The sequence below is a fragment of the Pantherophis guttatus genome, chromosome 1, assembly GCF_059756535.1.
Source record: "Pantherophis guttatus breed Tessera chromosome 1, ASM5975653v1, whole genome shotgun sequence".
NCBI lineage: Eukaryota > Metazoa > Chordata > Lepidosauria > Squamata > Colubridae > Pantherophis > Pantherophis guttatus.
Genome location: NC_142063.1, coordinates 180,246,406 through 180,268,897, shown reverse-complemented (window position 1 = coordinate 180,268,897; position 22,492 = coordinate 180,246,406). Strand labels below are relative to the sequence as shown.

The 22,492-nt window shown below is 41.6% G+C and overlaps 1 protein-coding gene across 35 annotated transcripts in view; it reads left to right on the top strand.

The window, feature by feature from the left end:
- Nucleotides 1-22,492, top strand: part of HDAC4 (histone deacetylase 4) — a 555,425-nt gene that overhangs the window by 187,187 nt on the left and 345,746 nt on the right. Inside the window, exon 1 of one of the 35 annotated variants that reach the window (XM_087885504.1) lies at nucleotides 4,883-5,021. The exons of the other annotated variants lie outside the window; for them this stretch is intronic. The gene's annotated coding sequence lies outside the window, so the exon portion shown is untranslated. Of the gene's footprint in view, nucleotides 1-4,882; nucleotides 5,022-22,492 lie in introns of those variants that run through there. 35 annotated transcript variants of the gene reach the window in all.

The following is a 22,492-nucleotide window of genomic DNA, read 5'->3' as shown; positions in this document are numbered from 1 at the left end:
GAAAGAAAAGTGTGCTAGAACAGCAAATGGGGGTGGGGAAGAGAAACCAGGACATGGAATGTTTGATGGGTACAGAGATGAGACTGGCTCCTGGGGCATCTTCTGCAGGATCCCCTTCAACCCTGGCAGTGCCCTGGGATACCTCACTGAATTAACAAGAGGACAGCAGAGAAATATATTTCTCTGAAATTTAAATCATAGGGCACAGAACAAGAAACTGCATCAGGGAGAATGCACACCTGTTATGACCTATCACCACTTAGTTTCAATGTGAGGAATTTCAATGACTCTTTCACAATTTGACTTTTCCCTAGTGGCACTGGATTTCTTTAACAGCACAACTCAGGAATGATGGGAGTGTACTGCAGTAGCCTCTGGAGGGCAATCACATCCTTATTCCTTCCTTCCTTCTTTTTCCTTCCTTCCTTCCTTCCTTCCTTCCTTCCTTCCTTCCTTCCTTCCTTCCTTCCTTCCTTCCTTCTCCCCTCCTCTGATTTCAACTTCCTTCCTTCCTTATCCCCTCCTGATTTCTCCTCCCTCCCTCCCTCCCTCCCTCCCTCCAATTCCTGCCGGGAGCCAAGCTGCCCAAGCCAAAGATGTACTCAATGACTTCCAAAGAAATGGAGGAGCTGAGGAAATACATCAATGCAAACCTGGTGCAGGGCTTCATCCATCCTGCAAAATCCAGAGTGGCAGCCCCAGTACTATTTAAAGAAAAAAAAGATGGGGGGGATGAGGCTTTGCATGGATTTTTGTGGAATTAATGCAATGACAGGTGAGAGGGGTGATCCCATGGGTGCTCCTTCTGTTTGTATTTCTGTCCATTATAGATGAAGTATGTGTTGGATAGGCAGTGGTTGGTCAGATCTAAGATGTGCTTGGGGGGGTTATATTTGTTTTGGATAACTGTCAAGGCTTCTTTGATTGGTACTTGGATCACCCCTCTCACCTGTCATTGCCAACCTCTATATGGAATACTTCGAAACCCAAGCTCTAGAAAAATCCGATCACAAACCCAAACTCTGGCTCAGATATGTGGACGACACCTTCATAATCTGGCCACATGGGAAAGAAAAACTGGACAACTTCCTCACACACCTCAACAGCCTACACCCCAAAATACAGTTCACCATGGAAACAGAAGTGAACAACCAACTTCCCTTCCTGGATGTCTTAGTCTACAGAAAATCCAATGGCTCCCTAGGACACACTATATACCAGAAGAAAACACACACAAACCGCTATCTGCACGCACTCTCACACCACCACCCTGCCCAGATCAACTCTGTAGCCAAGACACTCATTTCCAGAACAAAACGCTTAGCTGACGAACAACACCTAAAAACCGAACTACACACCCTCACTAACGTACTCACATCCAATGGATTCCAAAGAAATAAGATCACCAACCTAATCCAAAAAGAAACCCCCACTAAAATCCAAGACAGAGAACAAGAAAATGGCAAGGCCCTCCTCCCATACATAAAAGGCACCACAGACAGAATAAGCAAAATCCTCCACAAACATAACATCAAGACAGCATTCTGCACAAACCGAAAAATATCCACCATCCTAAGGAACCCCAAAGACAAAATTGAGTTAGAAAATCAAGGAGTATATGAAATCCCATGCACCGCCTGCCCCACCACATACATCGGACAAACCAACAGACGAATAAGTGCACGCATAGAAGAACACAAGAACTCAGTCAGAAAAGAGGAACCAACTTCTTCCCTGGTCCAACACCTTAAAGCCACAGGACATGATATTGACTTTAAAAAGACCAGAACTATCGCCAAAACTGAACACTTTAACAACAGAATAATCAGAGAAGCCATTGAGATAGAAAAACGCCCACACAGCATGAACAAACGAGACGATACCTCCCGCCTACCAGCCATTTGGAAACCCGCCCTTATTGACAAACGAGTCCCTAACACGACGAATGACACCAGACCCACACTCACGAGTGCCACACCTGATGTCACCACCACACATCCACGCAGAAAGCAGACTCAAACCCACACTGATAATGAGCCACGACCAAGGACCAGAAGCCAGACCGCAGCTGCATCATTAGCCACTTTAAACCCCTCCAATCCATACATGAAGCAGACTGACACCCACCATGAAGAGCTCGCACGGCCACAAACACGAAGCCAAACAACAACAACGCAGCTCACCAGCTCAAATCCCCCTGCAACTCAGACTAAGCTGAGCACAACCAAGCCCCCACCCAAACAGAACACAACCCCAGCCAATCAGAGCACAGCCAAGCCCCTAACCAATCAGAACACACCTCCACCCAATCAGAACACAGCCAAGTTCCCACCCAATCAGCTCACACCTCCACTAGCAGTTAAAAGGAAGAGACAGCTGCGATCTCACATTGCTCCTGGAAGCACGAAGCCGAGAACACCAGCCTGAAGATGACGAATGAGACTTCGTCGAAACGTCGCCAAGACACTTCCAATTTTACGTGGGAGAAGACCCGAATAACCAAAGACCTACATACAAACACCCGCGAAAACCTGAGAAAACATATATATATATATATATATATATATATTCAGATCAAAACGGTTTCCTGCCAGGCCGACAAATTAAAAACAATATGAGAACAATAATAAATACCTTAGAGTTTTATGAAACACATCCGGAAAAACAAGCTTCACTGGTTTTCCTTGATGCCCAAAAGGCATTTGATAATTTGAACTGGAAATTTATGTTAAATCAATTGAAATTTATGGAATTTGGGAATAAATTTGAAAACATGATTGGAAAAATTTATACAAAACAAATGGCAAGGGTAATTATGAATGAAGATACGACAGAAAAATTTGATATAACAAAAGGGGTGAGACAAGGATGCCCACTTTCTCCACTTCTATTTATATTAACTTTAGAAACATTTCTGAAGAGAATTAGAGAGGATCGAGAAATAAAAGGATTAAAGATAAAGAAAGAAGAATATAAACTTCAGGCTTTTGCTAATGATAATGATGTTTATAGTAGAGGAACCATTAGAATCAGGCCCAAAATTGATTTAAAAAATAGAAGAATTTGGTGAAGTAGCGAGACTTAAAATTAACAAAAATAAATCCAAATTATTAACCAAATATCTTACAAGGAAACAAGAGAAAGAATTAGAATGTAGTACAAACATTCAAATAACCAAGAAAATAAAATACTTAGGGATTTGTCTTACTGCAAGATGCTCCTCAATTAAGGAAGACAAATTACTACAGCAAATTAAAAAAAGATTTAGATAATTGGAAAAATTTACAAATCTCATTTATGGGAAGGATTGCTATGATCAAAATGAATATTTTGCCCAAAATACTATTTATCTTCCAAGTTATACTAGTAAAATTAGAAAAAACTTTTTTTGAAACATTAAATAAAACTATTTATATGGCAAAGAAAAAGACCGAGAATTAGACTAAAAACATTGCAAGACACAAAAGATAGAGGAGGAGTAGCACTCCCAGAATGGGAAATATATTACCAAGCATCTTGTATAACCTGGCTGAAAGAGTGGATGGAGTTAAGCGATAAAAGAACATTAGTGATTGAAGGGTACGATTTGCAAGTGGGATGGCATGCATTCCTTTGGGACGAAAAATATGAAACACATGGTTACTTTAGAAGACACATACTAAGGAATGCATTGCTACTAATTTGGATTAAGATAAAAAAACAACATTACACAAAAATACCAATTTGGATCTCACCTACAGAAACATTAAAACACCCAAATTTAACTGAGTGAGACAAGATAATAAGATATAGAGATATATTAAAAGAACAAGGAAATTTGAAATCAAAACAGGAATTGGAACAAGATCTAAATGGAGAAATCAATTGGTGGACATATATACAAATTCGGTCAAAATATAAAGAAGACATAAAATTAAATGCTGTACAGACTGAATAAAATGAATTGGATAAAATTATACAAGGGACGGAGGAGAAATTAATTAGTAAAATATACAAATTTTTGCTGCAATATAAAATGGAAGAAGAAATAGTTAAAGATACAATGATTAAATGGGCAAAAAACTTTAACCACACAATAGAATTGGAGAAATGGGAAAAAATGTGGCAAATAAATACAAAATTAACCATGTCCACGGCATACAAAGAAAACCAATTGAAGATGTTTCATAGATTGCATCTACCTCCGGCGAGACTTGCGAAGAGTAAATCTCCAGTATGTTGGAAATGTAACAAGAGCTACGGAACATATTACCATCTCTGGTGGACATGTCCAGCTGCAAAGAAGTTCTGGGCTAAGATTAAAAAATGGTTAGAGAAAATGATAGAACAATCTATGAGTGGAAAACCAGAGACATTTTTATTAGGGATATTTACTGAAAAATACACTAAGAAAATAAAATATTTGATTTTACATATTATAACAGCTGCCCGTATAGTATATGCACAAAATTGGAAAAAAGAAAATATATCAACAGAAGAAGAGTTGATAAAAAAAATCTTAGAGTGTGCCGAGATGGATTAATTAACAATAGAATTTAAAGAAAAGGAGGATACGGAATATTATATAATCTGGCACAAATGGTATAAGTGGCTGGAGAATAGGAATAATGGAGAAGAAAAATAGGGGTGAAATGTAAAAAAGGAAAGAATGAATATGTCAGTGTATAGAAAATATAAAACCAATATGAATGTTAAGAAATACATCGTAATTAAAAGAGAAGGGGACAAGAAGAAAATGGAATAATATAAAGGGAAAAGGGGGAAAATGTGAATATTATAAGAAGATCGTCACGAAATAGTTGTTAAGAGAGTATATATGTAAATGTTGCATGTTTTGTAATGTCATATTATGTTATAATAATAAAAAATAAATTTTTAGAAAAAAAAAGAGGAGAAAGGAAAAGGAGAGGAAAGACTGGAGAAATAGGAGGAAAACGATCCACAGCGAACTTGGCCTGCTGAGAGAAGCCCAGCTGCACCCAAGAGGCCTTCCCAAGAGCACGGAGGCCCATTGAAGTGAGGTGAGCAGAGAGGCAAGACACTGGCAGAGAACAACGAGGCGAGCCGGTGAGCGAGTGGGGCCCAGCTGTGGAGCAGGGAGGAAAACCATCCGTGGGGCAGAGAGGCAAAGCACCAATGGCAGAGAAGGAAAAGGCGAGCCAATGAGAGAGAGAGAGAAGCAGGGAAGAGGAAGAGTATAACTGGCTGTGGAGAGGAGACGAGAGGCGAGCTTGCCTTGGGCCATCCGGGCGGTCCTGTTGCTGGGAGAAGCAGTACAAACAGGAGCCATGTGGCTGTGGAGCCAGGAGCAATGGCAGCGCAACAGACGGGAGAGCTGGCAGCGAGAGGCAGCACAATGAAGCAGATCCTGAGAGTAGCATGAAAAGCAAGGGGAGAGCATCGGTGCAACCGGAGGCTGCTGGTGTTGGTGGAGCATTTCAGGAAAGGGGATCAGCGAACTGGTGATCGAGAATGACAACAGACTAGTGTGGGAGACCAACAGGTGTGGGGGGGGGACTGAGAAAAGCAGGGAGAGCTGAATACCTGATAGTAGCAGGAGAAAAACAAGTAGGAAGGGTGGATAAAAAGACAATACAGGATACAAGGCAAAAGAAAATCAAAGACAAGTAGGCAATAGGAAGTATAGAACATATAAAGGCAGAGAAGTAAGAGATAATGCAAGCCCACAAGAAAGCAGGGAGGGAAAGGATCACAAGAAGGAAGAGACAATCAAAGAACATTCCAGTACAGGCTAAGAACGAATCTCACGCTTAAGCCCACTCAACACTAAAAAAATTTAAATTGGACAATCTAAAAGAATATGCCCAAATTGAACATAATAATGACCAAACAACTTCTAAAAGAATTGACTCCTTAGAGGAAAAAGACAGATGGAAACATGTCACTCATAGAAAAAAACACAAACCTAGTACAAAACCCCTGTCCAAACCAACCTACTCTGAAGCAGCCCCACTGGTGCTAAGCAATCAATATCATGGACTCTGACTAGAAGAAAACATGCAGACACATAGAGAAGAAGCACCATCAAATGTCCCTAAGAAAGTAGCACCACCAAACACCACAAACCTCCCTAGGAAAAAAAAGGCGAGTATTGGTGATAGGAGATTCAATTCTCAAGGGAACAGAACCTGCCGTCTGTAGACCAGGCAGTCAATCTAGAGAGGTATGTTGTCTCCCTGGAGCTAAAATCAAAGATGTGGTTGAGAACCTAACCAAAATAATAAAACCAACAGACTATTACCCCTTTCTACTACTACATGTAGGGACGAATGACACAAAGAAGGACTTGAAAACAATATTGAATGATTATGAGCAGCTAGGCAAGAAAGTCAAGGACTTAGGTGCACAAGTAGTTTTTTCATCTGTACTGCCAACGAAAGGACAACATCCGGCAAGAAAACAAAGAATTCTAGAAGTGAACCACTGGCTAAAGCGTTGGTGTCGCCAACAAAACTTTGGATTCCTGGACCATGGTCTGTACTACCTCCAAGATGGGCTTTTGGAAGGATAGGTTGCACTCCACAAAGACTGGGGAAGAATGTTTTTGGAAAACGACTGGCTCAACTTATCAGGAGGGCTTTAAACTAAAATTGAGGGGGGAGGGTGACCAGTCTTTAGGATATCCAGGACCTAATTCCAAACAAAAACCCCTAGAAAGCAAAGCAAATAACAAAGTAAGGAGGGATGGGAAGGAAGACAAACTCAAATACCAAATAGGAGACATAGGAAGTATACCCAGAGTCAGGCATAAAGACCTCAAGTGCCTATATACAAATGCAGAAAGTCTGGGGAACAAACAGGGTGAACTTGAACTATTAATACACAAAGGTAGATATGACATAGTAGGAATAACAGAAACTTGGTGGGACGAAATCCATGACTGGAACATTCTGATAGAAGGATCAAACTTTTTAAAAAAACCAGGCCCCATAAAAGAGGAGGTGGAGTTGCACTGTATGTAAAGGACCACTATATTGCTATAGAATTGCATGAAACCAAAGACAAAAACCTCCTAGAATGCATATGGGTCAACATAAAAGACATGGCCATAGGTGTATACTAGAGGACACCCAATGAAGCAGAAAAAATAGATATCCTTTTTGCCAACCAACTAACAAACATGTAGGAATCACACTACAATAGTAATGGGGGACTTCAATTACTCTGATATCAATTGGAAAACTAATTCTGCACCAAGTGAAAAATCAAATAGGTTCCTAACCAACCTAACTGACAACTGTTGTCCAAAAGGTAGAGGAGGGAACTAGAGGGACAGCCATACTGGACTTAATACTTACAAACAGAGAAGAAGTGATAGAGGGAGTTGAAACTGCAGAAACCTTGGGTGAGAGTGACCATGTCATACTAGAATTCAACATAACGCAAACACAAGCAGTAGAACAAAATGATACCAGAGTCTTAGATTTTAAAAGAGCTGATTTTAATAAACTCAGAGAGAACTTGGGAAAGATTTCTTGGATGAAAATCCTAAAGGGGAAAACAACTCAAGAATCTTGGAAAACTCTGAAAAATATGATTATAAAAGCCCAGACCAGTGCTATACCGCTGAGAAAGAAAACCAAGAAGTCCAAGAAGAAACCAGCATGGCTGCACAAAGATCTCTCTGACAAATTGAGACAAAAAGGACAAGTACAAAAAATTGAAAGAAGGATACATAACTAAGGCAGGATATCAGCAGACAGCCAGAATCTGCAAAGACGAAATCAGGAAAGCAAAGGCTCAGAATGAACAAAGACTTGCAACAAAAGTCAAAGATAACAAAAAAAGTTTCTTCCAACATATAAATAACAAGAAAAAAATCAAGGAAACTGTCGGTCCTCTAAAGAGAGAAGACAGCAAGGAAGTAACAGGCAGCAGAGAGAAAGCAGAGCTGCTTAACTCATTCTTTGCATCAGTCTTCACGCAAAAAGAAACTATAGCCCAACCTACCAGAAACAGAATTGTAAAAAAGACTGGAAATAAAAGTTAAAATAAGCAAAAAAATAGTAAGAGAACACCTGTCTGATCTTGATGAATACAAATCACCAGGACCTGATGGATTACATCCCAGAGTTCTAAAGGAGCTGGCAAATCTCAGAACCATTGCATCACATCTTTCAAAAATCCTGGAACACCAGGGAACTACCAGAGGACTAGAAAATAGCCGATGTGGTTCCCATCTTCAAAAAAGGAAAAAAACCAGACCCAGGCAACTACAGACCAATCAGCCTAACATCAATACCTGGGAAGATATTGGAAAAAGATAATAATAAAAAAAACAGATCTGCCAACACCTAGAAATGAGTAAAGTAATAACTAGCAGTCAGCACGGGTTTGTTAAAAACAGATCATGCCAAATCAAACTTTTTTAAAAAAAATAATATTTATTAAATTTTCAAACATTAATATATGCAATACAAAAAATAGAAAAGCAAAAAATAGAAAACTATAACACACAACAAAAACGAACAGACAAAAACAATCACATCAAACCTTAAACACTTATAACAGCTTTTCTACATCGTTATCTCTATCCTAATTAACTTCCATACACAAATTCTACTTCTATCTATCACTATCTTAGTTTACATCCTTATCTAAGTTGTACTAACTTCTATTCATAATTCGGTTTTGTAACATAATATTGCTTACATTTTAGCTTTACTCTCCAGCCAGGAATACCATCTATTCCAAATTAAATAATACTCAATGTCTTGCCTTTGCTTAATTTCCATGGATAATCCATCCATTTCTGCGCATTCATATATTTTTTAAATTATGATTTGGTCTGGGGGGCTATCTGGTTGTTTCCAATTTTGTGCTATGACGATCCTACTTGCAGTTAGTATGTGTAATATGATATATTGTAACTTCTTTTCCATTTTCCCTTCCAAAATACCCAGGAGGAATAGTTCCGGTTTTCTTTCTATCTTCCGCCCAGTTATTTCTTCCAGCCATTCTTTTATCTTCCACCAAAATTTCCTAATCTTAGAGCAGGTCCACCACATGTGGTAGAATGTTCCTTGGTTATGGCCACACCTCCAACATTCCGGGGACCTGTTTGGGAACATCCTAGCCAATCTCGCTGGTGGCAGGTGCCATTGATAAAACATCTTGTAAATATTCTACTTGTAAGCAGCTGACATTGTTAGCCTGTAGTTTCTTTCCCATAATTTATTCCATTGATCCAAATGAATGTTGTATCCAAAATTTCTTGCCCAACTAATCATTGCTTCCTTCACAGTTTCTTCTTCCCTTTTAAATTTTAACAGGAAATATACATTTTTGTAATCATTTTTTGCCCTGGTCCTAATAATATCTTATCCAATTCCAGTTGTTCTCTGTATATACCATATTGTTCTCTGTCTTTTTTATATTTTTTATATATAGACCAATGGCTGAATGGTCTAGATATAGGGGATATAGTCATCGAACCCTTGTCATGGTCAGACCATTCTCTCCTTAAGCTTGACCTTCTGACCACTGCAGCCCACCGCAGGGAGGCGGAATCAATTAAATGGTTCCGCCCCAGGCGCCTGATGGATCCTGATAGGTTCCGGATGGAGCTTGGGCCATTTCCTGAGACCTTGGCTCATGACTCAGCTGAAGACCTAGTGGCGTCCTGGGATAGGATGGCCGCTGGTGCTTTAGACCGGGTCGTGCCTTTGTGGCCTCTGACCCGGCGTCGAACCTACCCAGCTCCTTGGTTCTCTGATGAGCTGAGAGGGATGAAACGCCGGAAAAGATGCCTAGAGAGCAGTTGGAGGAGCAGCCGTTCCGAATCCGACCGAACACTAGTGAGATCTTATATTAAGACCTACTTAGTGGCGATAAAAGCGGCAAAATGTAACTATTTTTCCGCTCTTATTTCATCGGCAGATAATCGCCCAGCCACCTTGTTTAGAGTTACCCGCTCTCTACTCCAGCTGAGAGCCCGGGAAGACCCTCTGCAAGGACAAGCTGAGGATTTTGCACAATATCTGCACGATAAAATCGCTCAGATTCGGGAAGGCTTGGACTCTAACTGGGTTAATTTGGATGAAATGAAGAGGGCAAATCTTGAGGACATTATCTGGGATGAGTTTGATACTGTGACTCCTGAGGACGTGACAGGTTACTGGGGAAGCTGAATGCGACCACATGTTTATTGGACCCGTGCCCTTCCTGGCTAGTGCTGGCTACCCGGGAGGTTACACGTAGCTGGCTCCAGAGAATTATTAACGCTTCTCTGAGCGAGGGATTCTTACCTCCCGCCTTGAAAGAGGCAGTGATGACTCCTCCTTAAGAAGCCCTCTCTGGATCCGGCTGTTTTAGCAAACTACCGTCCAGTCTCCAACCTTCGCTTTTTAGTGAAGGTTGTCGAAAGTGTGGTGGCACGACAGCTCCCACAGTACCTGGATGAAGCTGTCTATCTAGACTCATTCCAGTCCGGCTTCAGGCCTGGATACAGCACAGAAACAGCATTGGTCGCATTGGTTGATGATCTCTGGAGGGCTCGGGATAAGGGATGTTCCTCTATCCTGGTCCTATTAGATTTCTCAGCGGCTTTTGATACCATTGATCATGGTATCATGCTGCACCGGTTGGAGGGGCTGGGAGTGGGAGGCACAGTATTACGGTGTTCTCGTCCTGCCTCTCTGACAGGTCGCAGTCAGTGTTGACAGGTGGACAGAGATCGACCTCGAGGCCCCTTACTTGCGGGGTGCCACAGGGGTCGGTCCTCTCGCCTCTCCTGTTCAACATTTATGTGAAGCCGTTGGGGGAGATCATCCGTGGTTTTGGGGTGCGATGTCATCTGTACGCTGATGACACTCAGCTGTACATCTCCACCACAAACCACCCCAATGATGCCCTTGAAGTGATGTCCCGGTGCCTTGAGGCCATACGAGTCTGGATGGGGGAGAAACAGGCTTCGACTCAACCCTTCCAAGACCGAGTGGCTGTGGCTGCCGGCGTCCCGGTACAGCCAGTTAGTCCCATCACTAACTATTGGGGACGTGTCATTGACCCCCGCAGAGAAAGCTCGCAATTTAGGCATCCTCCTGGATGCACGACTGTCTTTAGAAGATCACATAACAGCCGTGGCCAGAGGAGCTTTCTATCAGGTTCGCCTGATTCGCCAATTGTGTCCCTTTCTAGACCGGGACTCATGCACAGTCACTCAAGCCCTCGTCATTTCCCGACTTGATTACTGCAATGCTCTCTACGTGGGGCTCCCCTTGAAGTGCACCCGGAAGCTCCAACTGGTCCAGAATGCGGCCGCGCGAGTAATTATGGGAGCAACATGGCGCTCACATGTAACATCTCTTCTACGTGAGCTGCACTGGCTTCCGGTGGCCTTTCGAGTACGCTTCAAGGTGTTGGTTCTTACCTTTAAAGTGTTCCATGGTTTAGGACCTGAGTACTTACGAGACCACCTGCTGCAATCGATAACCTCCCACCAACCAATACGCTCTCACAGAGTAGGCCTACTCATAGTACCATCATTAAAACAATGTCATCTAGTAGTTCCAAGGGAGAGAGCCTTCTCTGTGGGGGCACCTACTCTTTGGAACAAAATACCCCCTGGAATACGAATAATCCCAGATCTTCGCACTTTCCGACGTGCCCTGAAGACCTTTCTGTTTCAACAAGCAGGGCTAGCATAAACATCTAAATTGTATGCCAAGGTCTTAGCAGATACACGAAGTTGACTCAATTTATTATTTACTGTTTATAATATATATATATATATATATATGTATGTATGTATGTATGTATGTATGTATGTATGTATGTATATGAAATCTTAATCTGTTCACTGCCCTGAGTCCTTCGGGAGAAGGGCGGTATAGAAATTAAATAAATAAATAAATAAATAAATAATAAATAAATAAATAAATAAATAAATAAATAAATAAATAAATAAATAAATATTTTGTCCTAATTCGCAGGTATGGCCACCAGTCAATTTTTACTCCTTGTTTTTTTAGATCCTGTTCTGTTTTTAAATTTCCAAGTTTATCTAATAGTTCCAAATACCTTACAATTTTATTTAGGTCCAGGACATTGGGATAAATTATGGCCTCCATCATCGATATCCAAACTGGAACTTTCATATAATGATTTTTTCTTATAGTATCCCAAATCTTTATCAGAGCATTTCGCACCAGATATCTCTGGAAATATGTATGCGTCTTGATTTTCCCTTCCCAAAGAAACGCATGCCATCCCAATTGAAAGTCATGGCCTTCCAGTATTATTGTATTTGTATTTGTTTATTGAATAGCCCGAAGGCCTTTTCAAACAAAACAGAAAAGAAAAAGGGAAAAGACAAAACAGTTACAGAAATAACAATCTAAAAATATATGATATATGACATTAAAATTTTACAATATCAAATTTCAATAGCTAAGTTGCCAAGACTAGATAACCCAAATAAGATAGCTCCTCTCTAACTCAGCTCGTCTTTCTTACAATCAATGAAGTTCTTTTCGATATAACTGGCTCGTATTGCTGTCATCCTTTTAAGATAGCAGGTGATGGCCCTTACCAGGGGAAGAGAGTCTGCCTTCAACAGAAATGATAATTTATGCCTTATATTCCAATGGGGAAATTTATTTATAACAATTTATATTGTTTCCTTACTTCCTCATACAGCCTACATTCAAATATTATATGCGTCGTGTCCTCCACGGCGTTTACCCCTCATATGCATGTTCTTTTGTCATACGGGATTTTCCGGTAACGGCTGAATTTAACGTTGGTATCAAGAAGTTCGAATCTAAACTTAACAAATAACTGTCTCTCCACTGATGGCATTTCTAGATGTAAATACTTTTCCAGAATGAAAGTTGTTTTAACTGCTGTCAGCAGTTTAAGGGAGTGATTTGTTGAAAGAGTTGCCATATCCATTTGCCCATGTATATCTTTAATCCGTTGTTTGACTTGCTTCAGTGTGTCACACAACGGGAACCCTACGCCATATCGGTTCAATATTTCTGACAGCCGGGTTAGCCAGGAATACCTTTGAGGATTTGAATTCCTCTAGGCAGATTTTGGGGAGTCTGCTGGCTTCCATCTGAGTCATTTTTAGCCAGTAGGCTACCGCCCTAGTGATTGTATAGGTGTACAGTGATAAATGTCCCAATTCAGCTCTGACGGCTGCAGCTGAAGTGGAATTGTTTACTTCGAGCATCCTCCTTAACAAATTATTTTGAGTTCTCTCCAATATGGGGGCCTCTGTAAGACCCCAAATTTCGGCACCATAGAGCATGATCTGAACAAGTTTAGCCTGAAAGACTTTACGAAGAGGTAAAATGGAGGTTGGTTGGATACGTTTACTTAATTTGGATACAAGGCTTGCTTCTGCTCTGACCTTTTGAGAAAGGTATTGATGGTGCAGAGTCCAACCTCCTGCACTGGAAAAAACAATTCCAAGATAAGTATATTGGGTAACTTGCTCAATCTTTGTGTCATTAATCTGCCAGTTATGCTTTTTATTCTTATTGCCAAAGACTAAAACTTTTGATTTAGCTACATTTATAGTCAAATGGTTTGTAGTACAATAACGTGTGAGCTTGGCAAGAAGTCTCCTCATTCCTATTTGGGTTCTAGAAAACAGCACTAAGTCATCGGCGTACATTAATACGTTAATAAATCTAGAGCCTATTTGGGGGCTGTGCATCAAAAGATCTTCCAGCTGCGCTGGGATATCATTTATATAAAGGTTAAAAAGAGTAGGGCCCAACAGGCAGCCCTGCCTCACTCCTCTAGTTGTCGGTATGCTGTTTGTTGAGGCCCCATTTGCTGCATATCTGACTCTAATTGCCGTATTAGTATAGAGAATCCTGATCAACAAAATAAGTCTGGGGTCCATCCCCATGACTTGTAGTTTCCTCCACAAATGGTTCCTATCTATAGAATCAAAAGCAGCGGTAAGGTCAATAAAGGCGGTATACAGCTTTTTCCCCTGGGTCTTGTATTTATTAATTAAGTGGGAAAGGACAAAACAATTGTCAATGGTAGACCTACCTGATCTAAAACCTGCCTGCTCATTTGCCAGAATTTCCTTATCCAAGCACCAGTCCTCTATTTTATTTAGCAGATGTTTCGTATACATTTTTGAAATTATATTAAGAAGACTGATGGGTCGGTAGTTGTCTGTCACCTTTCTTAAAAATTGGAAAAACTATAGCTAACCTCCACCCTTCAGGGATTATCCCTACTTTATCGATATAAGTAAACAGTGCTACCAGCACCGGTACCCAAAAGTCAATGTTGGACCTAAAGAGTTCCGGAGGCAGCAAGTCCTCTCCAGGGGCCTTCCCGGTCTTTAAGGATTGGATTATATGTTTAACTTCGGTAGAGGTAATTGGTGTCCATTCCGGACATTTCCTTAATTCCTGTTGGAGAATATCCAGTTGCAAGACATTTGTTGTATTATTACCATCAAATAAAGCAAGATAGTGTTTCTCCCATTTTACTGCTGATATATCAGTGTCCATTAACGGGGAACGTTTTTTTAATATACCGGCTATCTTATGCCAAAAGATCATAGGGAATTGAGATTTCGCTGCCATTTCTACCTCTTTCCACATCCTGGAATTATAGCTGCTTTTCTTGTTTTTCAGGAGGGAATTGTATGCTCTCCTGAGTTGAATCATATTTGAATAATCACCATCCTGTCTGGACCGGTTAACTTTCCTAACTGCGGCTCTTAGATTTGACCTCAAGCTATGGCAATCGTCATCAAACCACTTTCTAGAAATCCCATCTACTTTTCTATCAGTCTGGATCATTAAGTTCTTAAGAGTAGAAGTTAGCTCTATATAAGCTGGCATTGGGGTGTTGTCTCCGGGCTTAGATTGGGAGATTTCCCTTGCTAGCTGCCTGGCTTCGTCTGAGTCCAAATAAGTGGTCACAGATTTGACATCAAGTCTGTGCCAATATAACCTTTTGTAGTTATAAACCCAGGCGTTTACTAAGGTGTCAATTTCCTCTCTTGAATGAGGCCTAACTTCTGAAGAGAGTGAAACCAGAGCTGTGATGGGAAAGTGGTCACTTTCCTCTCTAAATATAGCTCTTACATCTGAAAAATGGTGTACTAAACTAGAGGAAGTGCAGATATAATCGACAGAGGTTGATGTTTTGTTGGACGAGAAAGTATAGGGCCTTCCAGTATTAATATTCTCTTGTTTCTTAGTTGTACCCAATCTTTTAACCAAGTTGTTGCCGCCGCCTGATAATATAATTCCCAATCAGGTTGGCCAAAGCCTCCTTTGGTTCTGGAGTCTTGCAGACGTTTATGTTTTATCTGGCCAAATGAATTTACCTATCATTCTATTTAAATGTTCAAAAAATGGTTTCCCTAATCTAATTGGTATCGATTGGAACAAATATAGCAATTTGGGTAATACATTCATCTTTATTACAGCTATTCTCCATACTAAAGATAGCTATAGTTTGGCCCATATATCCAAATCTTTTTGTAATTGTTGAATTAATTTATCATAATTATCCTCCTTTACAGTAGAGCATTTTGCCGTAAGCCAAATTCCTAAGTATTTCACCTTTTTAGCAATTTGAATTCCCAATTTCCTTTCCAATTCTTGCCCCTGCCTTTTAGTACAATTTTTCATTAACAATTTAGTTTTTTCCTTATTTATTTTAAGCCCTGCTACCTTACCAAATTCTTCAACTTTGTGCATTAAGATGGTTCCCATCTCCAAAGGATCTTCCATAATAAATACCAGATCATCTGCGAATACTTGAACCTTATATTCTTCCTGTTTGATTTTCAATTCTTTAATTATTTAATTTTTCCTAATTTAATAGTATTAGGTATTAAATGATACTAGGTAATAGTATTGTATTAATAGTGTCTCTGGGGATAATATGAATAAGAGCGGTGACAAGGGACATCCCTGTCTTACCCCCTTAGCTATATCAATCTTCTCTGTCGTTTCCCCATTCATTATTATGCTGGCCAATTGTTTCGAATAAATTGCTCTAATTAAATCCGTAAATTTCTCCCCAAATTTCATAATTTCCAATTGGTTAATCAGAAAGTTCTAGTTTAAATTATCGAATGCTTTCTGGGCATCTACAAACATCAGTGCCAGCTGCTTATCCGGATGGCCTCATAGTATTTTAATGTATCCAGAATCATCTGTATATTATCTTTTATATATCTATTTGGAAGAAATCCGTTTTGATCCAAATCAATAATTTCACTTAAAAATTTCTGGCCCTTTCAGCTATTATTGTTGTGAAAATTTTATAGTCCACATTAAGCAGTGAGATTGGCCGGTAGTTCTTGACCTGCTATGTGTTCATGGATTCCTTTGGGATGAGTGATATCAAAGCCTCTCTTCATGTCTGTGGTAATTTTGATTGCCCTAAGGCTTCATTATATAAGTTCAACAATAATACTTCTAGAGATCCTTGTATCTTTTTATAAAACTCAGAGGGGATACCATCAGGCCCTGGTGTTTTATTATTTTCCTGTTTTTGAATAGCCGCCTTCATTTCCATCATAGTAATCCTGCTGTTTAACATTTCTTTCATTTCCTCTGATATTATCGGAAGATTCCTATCTTTTAAATATTTATTTATATCTTCCTCCTCCACCTTCTACTGGGTATAAAGTGTTTCAAAGTAATTTTGGGCTGTTCTCTTTTTTTCTTCTAACCAATGGTGAATATTCCCCTCCTCGTCGTGTAATTGTGTTATTAGCCTTTTCTCCTTGTCCTTTTTTAGTTTATAGGCCAACCATTTACCCGTCTTATTAGCATGTTCAAAGTATATCTGCTTTGTTGCCTTATGTTTTTGCGCCATTTTCTCCTGGGAACGTAGATTTATTTTATGTTTAATCAGATCACTTTCCTCTCTAATTTTTTTATCCGGGGACTCCTGCATCTTATATTCCAATTCCTCCAATTTCTCTTGTAATTCCAATTGTTGTTTCCATTTTTCTCTATTTCTCTACTAACAATAGTATTTCTCTACTAACGATAGTATGCTATCGTTAGACCTCTGATATAAGCCTTGGTTGTATCACAAAGGTTCTGAAGTGTTGTCTCTTCATTTGTATTTTCTTTCAAGAAGAAATCCAGCTCTCTTTCCATCCATTCTATATACTTTTTTCCTTTTATTACTCCTTGATTCATGGTCCATCTCCTTCTCGATTTAGGTCTTCCTTTCCATTTTATTATCAATGGGCTATGATCCGCCCATATGTTAATTGCTATTTCTATTTCATCTATATTTTTACTTAGTTCCAAATCATATTTATTCTGGACCATGATCTATTCTGGACCATGAATCATGTGGGTTAGAATAAAAAATATATTATTTTTTTGTGTGGATTTCATTCTCTCCAGATATCTTTTAGATTCAGCTCTTGCACCATATCAAAAAAAGTGGTTGGCAGTATTCTCTGTTTTTTATTTTTCTTTCCCGATCTATAATCTTGTTTTGTATCTAGGACCGCATTAAAGTCCCCCAATAAACAAATATTTTCAATTTCCAATTCCACTATTCTTTTATGTAATTTATAATAAAATTCCCCGTCTAATATTCGTTGTGTAGATAGCTGCCAATAACATTTTTTTCTGTCTTATTATTATCTCAATTTATAAAATACTGCCTTCCTCATCTGCATAAATTTGTTATAGCCAATCTTTAATATATAAAACTACTCTCTTTTTTTGTGGTGCAAGAGCTGAATATAATTTTCCTAATTTAGGGGCTTCTAGTAAATGTCCTTGTTGCTTTTTAATATGAGTTTCTTGTAGACATGTGATATCTGAATTGTGTTTTTGTAATCTATATAGAATCTGTCTCCTTTTGGCTGGGGAGTTTAAACTATTTATATTAATCGAAATTAATTTCTTCTTCCATTTTACCTTCCACTAACTGCCCTGGTTCCTTTCCTTAGTCTTGTTTCCGTGTGTGTCCTCGACCTTGTCCCTGTTCTTTTCCTCTGTTCTCTTTCTCTTTCTCTGTTCTCTTTCAATCCTCTCCTGTCTCCTGTCCAACTCTGACTCCTTCCCTTCTTCCTGACTCTTATCTTCTTTCTCCTCTCCACTCTCCTTCTCTTCATCTATTGCTATACACTGATCGTAAAATTCCTGGGCCTTCTCTAGTGTATCCAACTGAATCTTTTTGTCTTGCCGGGTCACTAATAGGCCTTCTGGGATAAGCCACTGGAACATTATTTTATATTTGATAAGTTGGGAGGAGAGGAAGTGGTAGCTCTGCCTTTGTTCCCTTACCCTTCTGGGTACTTATTTAAGAGTCAGAATCTCTTTCCTTTTGTATGTCATCGTTGTATCTCTCGTTCTCCTATAGATTTCATCCTTAATTGTTTTTTTAGTAAATTGAATGTATACCTCATGTGGCAATTTATTTCGCCGTGCATAATTAGTATGCACCCTATACAGTTCGTCAATACCATTTTGCAGCTCACTCTTGTTCATCTTCAGATTGTCTGCCAAAAACATAGGGAAAGTCTAGAGATATACTATGGTATTTGTTTCTAAATATAAATCTATAATATACAGTTTCCTACTAATTTCTTCCAGTCTCCTTATTCTTTGCACTGTCCCAACCTCTTCCGTTCGCTACTTTCCGAGTCCTTTCTCCAAGAGGTGTGCTCCTATTAATCTACACTGTCACTGTAGCTGTCAATCCACACTCCAATCCTCATCGTTAAAATTGTTACATCTGCACTCTCCGATCTTTCACTTCCAGTCCCAGTATATTCAATCACAGTCCTTACTGCAGTTTCCAACTTTCTTTCTCTCTTTTCCTTTCAACTCCTCTAAACTCCTTCTTTTCTCTTTTCCATCTCCTTCTCGCTACTTCGCTCCACCGTCACCGCACCACTTTTCCTCTCTTCGGAGACTTCCTTGTCACACCTTTTAGTTTCCACCGAATTAGGGAATTAACCCGATAACTCTCTTTGTCTCGTCTCTGTTCACTGATGTATCAAGCTGTTTTCTCACTTCTTGCTTCCTTCACTATTCACATGGGCCGTCACGCCTCTGGATCTGACCATTGCAGCCGGTCTCTTCCGTGCCAAAGTTTAAGGGGTTCTACTGTAACGGGGGATTGCACAACTCCCTGTTACCCTGAGAATTTCCCCTCTACCAAGCCGACCTCTCTAGGGTCTGCTCTCACCGGTACCAGCTTCCAGGCGCAAAAATTCGGTCTGAGGTAGCGGAGCTCTGTTTCTCAGACCGCAACACTGACGTCATCCTGGAAGTCCCCCATGCCAAACCAATCTTATTTCATTCTTCAACATAATGACTAAATTTGTAGACTAGCGAAATACTGTGGACATAATATACTTAGACTTCAGCAAGGTATTCAACAAAGTAGACCACAACCTACTTCTTTGTAAGCTAGAAAAAAGTGGGATAGATAGCTTCACCACCAGATGGATTTGCAAGTGGGTGACAAACCGTACTCAAATAAGTACTCCTTAATGGGTCTAGGTCTACATGGAGAGAAGTAAGCAGTGGGGTGCCAAAAGGTTCCGTCTTAGGCCCAGTACTCTTCAATATCTTCATAAACGACTTAGATGAGGGAATAGTAGGGGAACTCACCAAATTTGCAGATGGTACTAAGCTGGCAGGAATAGCTAACATCCTAGAAGATAGGTTCAAGATCCAGATGGATCTTGACAGATTTGAACAGTTTTAGTGGACAATCAGCTAAATATGAACCAGCAATGTGCAGTGGCAGCTAAAAAATCCAACACAATCCTAAATTGCATTAACAAAGGCATGCACTCAAGATCAAAGGAGGTACTAATACCACTCTATAAAACCCTAGTAAGGCCACACCTAGAGTACTGCATCCAGTTTTGGTCACCACACTATAAAAAAGATGTTGAAACTCTAGAAAAAGTGCAGAGGAGAGCAGCCAGGATGATTAGGGGACTGGAGACTAGAACATATGAAGAATGGTTATATGAAACTGGACATGGCTAGTCTAGTGAAGAGAAGGACCAGGGGAGACATGATAGCCGTCATCCAATACTTGAGGGGCTGCCACAGAGAGGAGGGAGTCAAGCTATTTTCCAAAGCACCTGAAGGCCAGACAAGGAATAATGAATGGAAACTGACCAAGGAGAGATTCAACCTAGAAATGAGGAGGAACTTTCTGACAGTGAGAATAATCAACCAATGGAACAGCTTGCCTTCGGAAGTTGTCGGAGCTTCATCACTTGAGAATTTTGTCAGAAATGGTGTAGGGTCTCCTGCTTGGGGGGGTGGACTAGATGACCTATAACAGTGATGGTGAACCTTTTTCTCGTGGCGTGCCGGAAGTGTGTATGTACGCGCGCAACAGCTCGTGTGCGTGCCAGCACCCATAATGCAATGCGAACCCTCCCACATGTGCATGCGCACATGACCCCTGCGCATGCGCTCCACATTGCACATGCGTGCCCTGCACATGCACTTCGGGCACCCCTCCGCCCCATATTGGGCCTGGAAAGTCGTTATTTTGAGGGCAGTCCGGGGCTTCCCTGTCTCCCCGCCCGATAAGACTTCTGGCATAGCCCCAGGCCTCCGGAGGGAAGCCCCAGCCTGCTCCTGCCACCGCCAGCCCCTTGCCCCCAGCAAGAGCGGTTCTCGTACTGCCCCAGGAGGACTGGAGGAGAGCGCAGCTCCTCACTCATGGAGATCCACCAGTGGGGAAATGGTCACGGAAAGCGGTAAGAAATGTGTGAGCCAGGAAGCGGTCATGCTCCCTGGCAGGAGAGGGTTGCACGTTCACTCCAGCAAAGGTTTGTGCAACCTTCTCTGGCCAAGGAGCATGACCACTTCCTGGTCAGCGCACCTCTTACTGCACCCACTTCCCAACCGGTAGATCTCCATGAGTGAGAAGCTGCGCTCTCCTCCGTTCCTCCTGGGGCGGCTCGCCTCCCCACTGGCAGCTTCTGAGGGAGCTTTTTTTTTTCTAACTTTTAATTGGAATTTTTCTAAATTGTTTCCTGCCTTCCTGCCTGTTTACCCCCCGGAGGGGGGGGGAACGTTTCCAGCGAGCAAGGTTTTGTCCCAAGGCCGCTGAAGACCGCTTGCGGTGGGATAGGCTCCCATTAGGTAGAGCCTTCCCTGACAGCGAGAAGGGCCCCCTCCCTATGCCGCTGTAGCAGCCCTTCGGCAGGAATTAAATTGGTTGTTTTCCCCGCCGCATCGGCTTCAGAAGGGGCGGGGAAAGTCGGAGCCTCTCTGCTCCGCTGGGCTGCATCGCGCCGGAAGGCGCAGGAGCTGTGAGCCTTCCTTAAGGGGCAGGATCGCCTCTGCTTCCACCGGCTCGTCCTTTCAGCTCCTTTGGGACCGCGGGCAGGGCGGTTCGGCTGCCCAGCGCAGCAACGTTTCGGCGCCTCCTGGGCTTTCACCCATGCACCTGGAGAGATTTAAAGGAGAAGCAGCAGAGCTTCGGAGGTTTGGAGCTCAACGCAGGCGGCTGTAAGTTTCTCCCTGGGGGGGGGTAGTTTAAAGGATCTGAACCCCCCTCCTTGCCCTAATTGCTCTTTCTTTGGCAGACGGCTGTGGCAGCCATTGCTAGGCCACTCCAGGGATCCTTCCTCTCCTCGTGGCGGCCGCCATTTTGACTCTCCTGCTCCCTCCGCCATTTGCAATTCTGCATGGTTTGGGCCCTTCTTCACGATGGCATCCACCAGGCAGTCCAAGCCCAAAAGACAGGGCACTTCCTTTGACCAGCCTGGAACTTCAGCTGAGGTTCCTACAAAAAAGACTAAGAAATCCTCCTCCAAATCTTCAGAGTCTAGATCAAGGGAGGAGGTGAGGCTGCACCAGGCCATTGAACGCTCAATACAAAAGGCCCTCAAGGAGGCCTCCATTAAGGAAGCTGATGTTTCAACCTCTATCCCTGCTCGGGCCTCCTCCCCTGTGAGACCTGAATCCATTCCTCAGGCCCAGCTTCCAGCCTTGTCCCCGGATGGGGATGGGATTGGTGTGCAGCCACAGCAACAAGTTAATGAATCCCTTTTTGGAAATCAGGAAGAAAGGTCCCCTAGGGCACAATCTCCTGTGGCGCCCAGGGCTTCTCCTTCTCCAGCCCTGCAGAGTACGGGTGACCAAGTTCAAGAGGGGCCTGTAATTTCCCCAGATTTGGTGGCTTACATACACCAGGCCATACAGCAGGGCATTCAAGCTGACAGGCAGAGAAGAACAGCCTCATGGGTTTCTGACTCACCTTCTCACATAGATGTGGAAGGTTCCTGCCTCATGTCTGATAGGGCTCAACCCTCTGCCAGAACTCATTCATCAGCTTCTTCTGTCCAAGGTTCTCTCGCTGGTGAAGATGTGAAGGATGCTGAGTTGTCTGACGATGATTACTTATCCCCAGACCAACCTTCTTTCATAGGTCTATTCAAACCACAAATGTTCAGATCTTTCTTGCATAAAGCTAAGCTAACGACTGGTTTAGGGACACCCCGTCCTAATCCGAC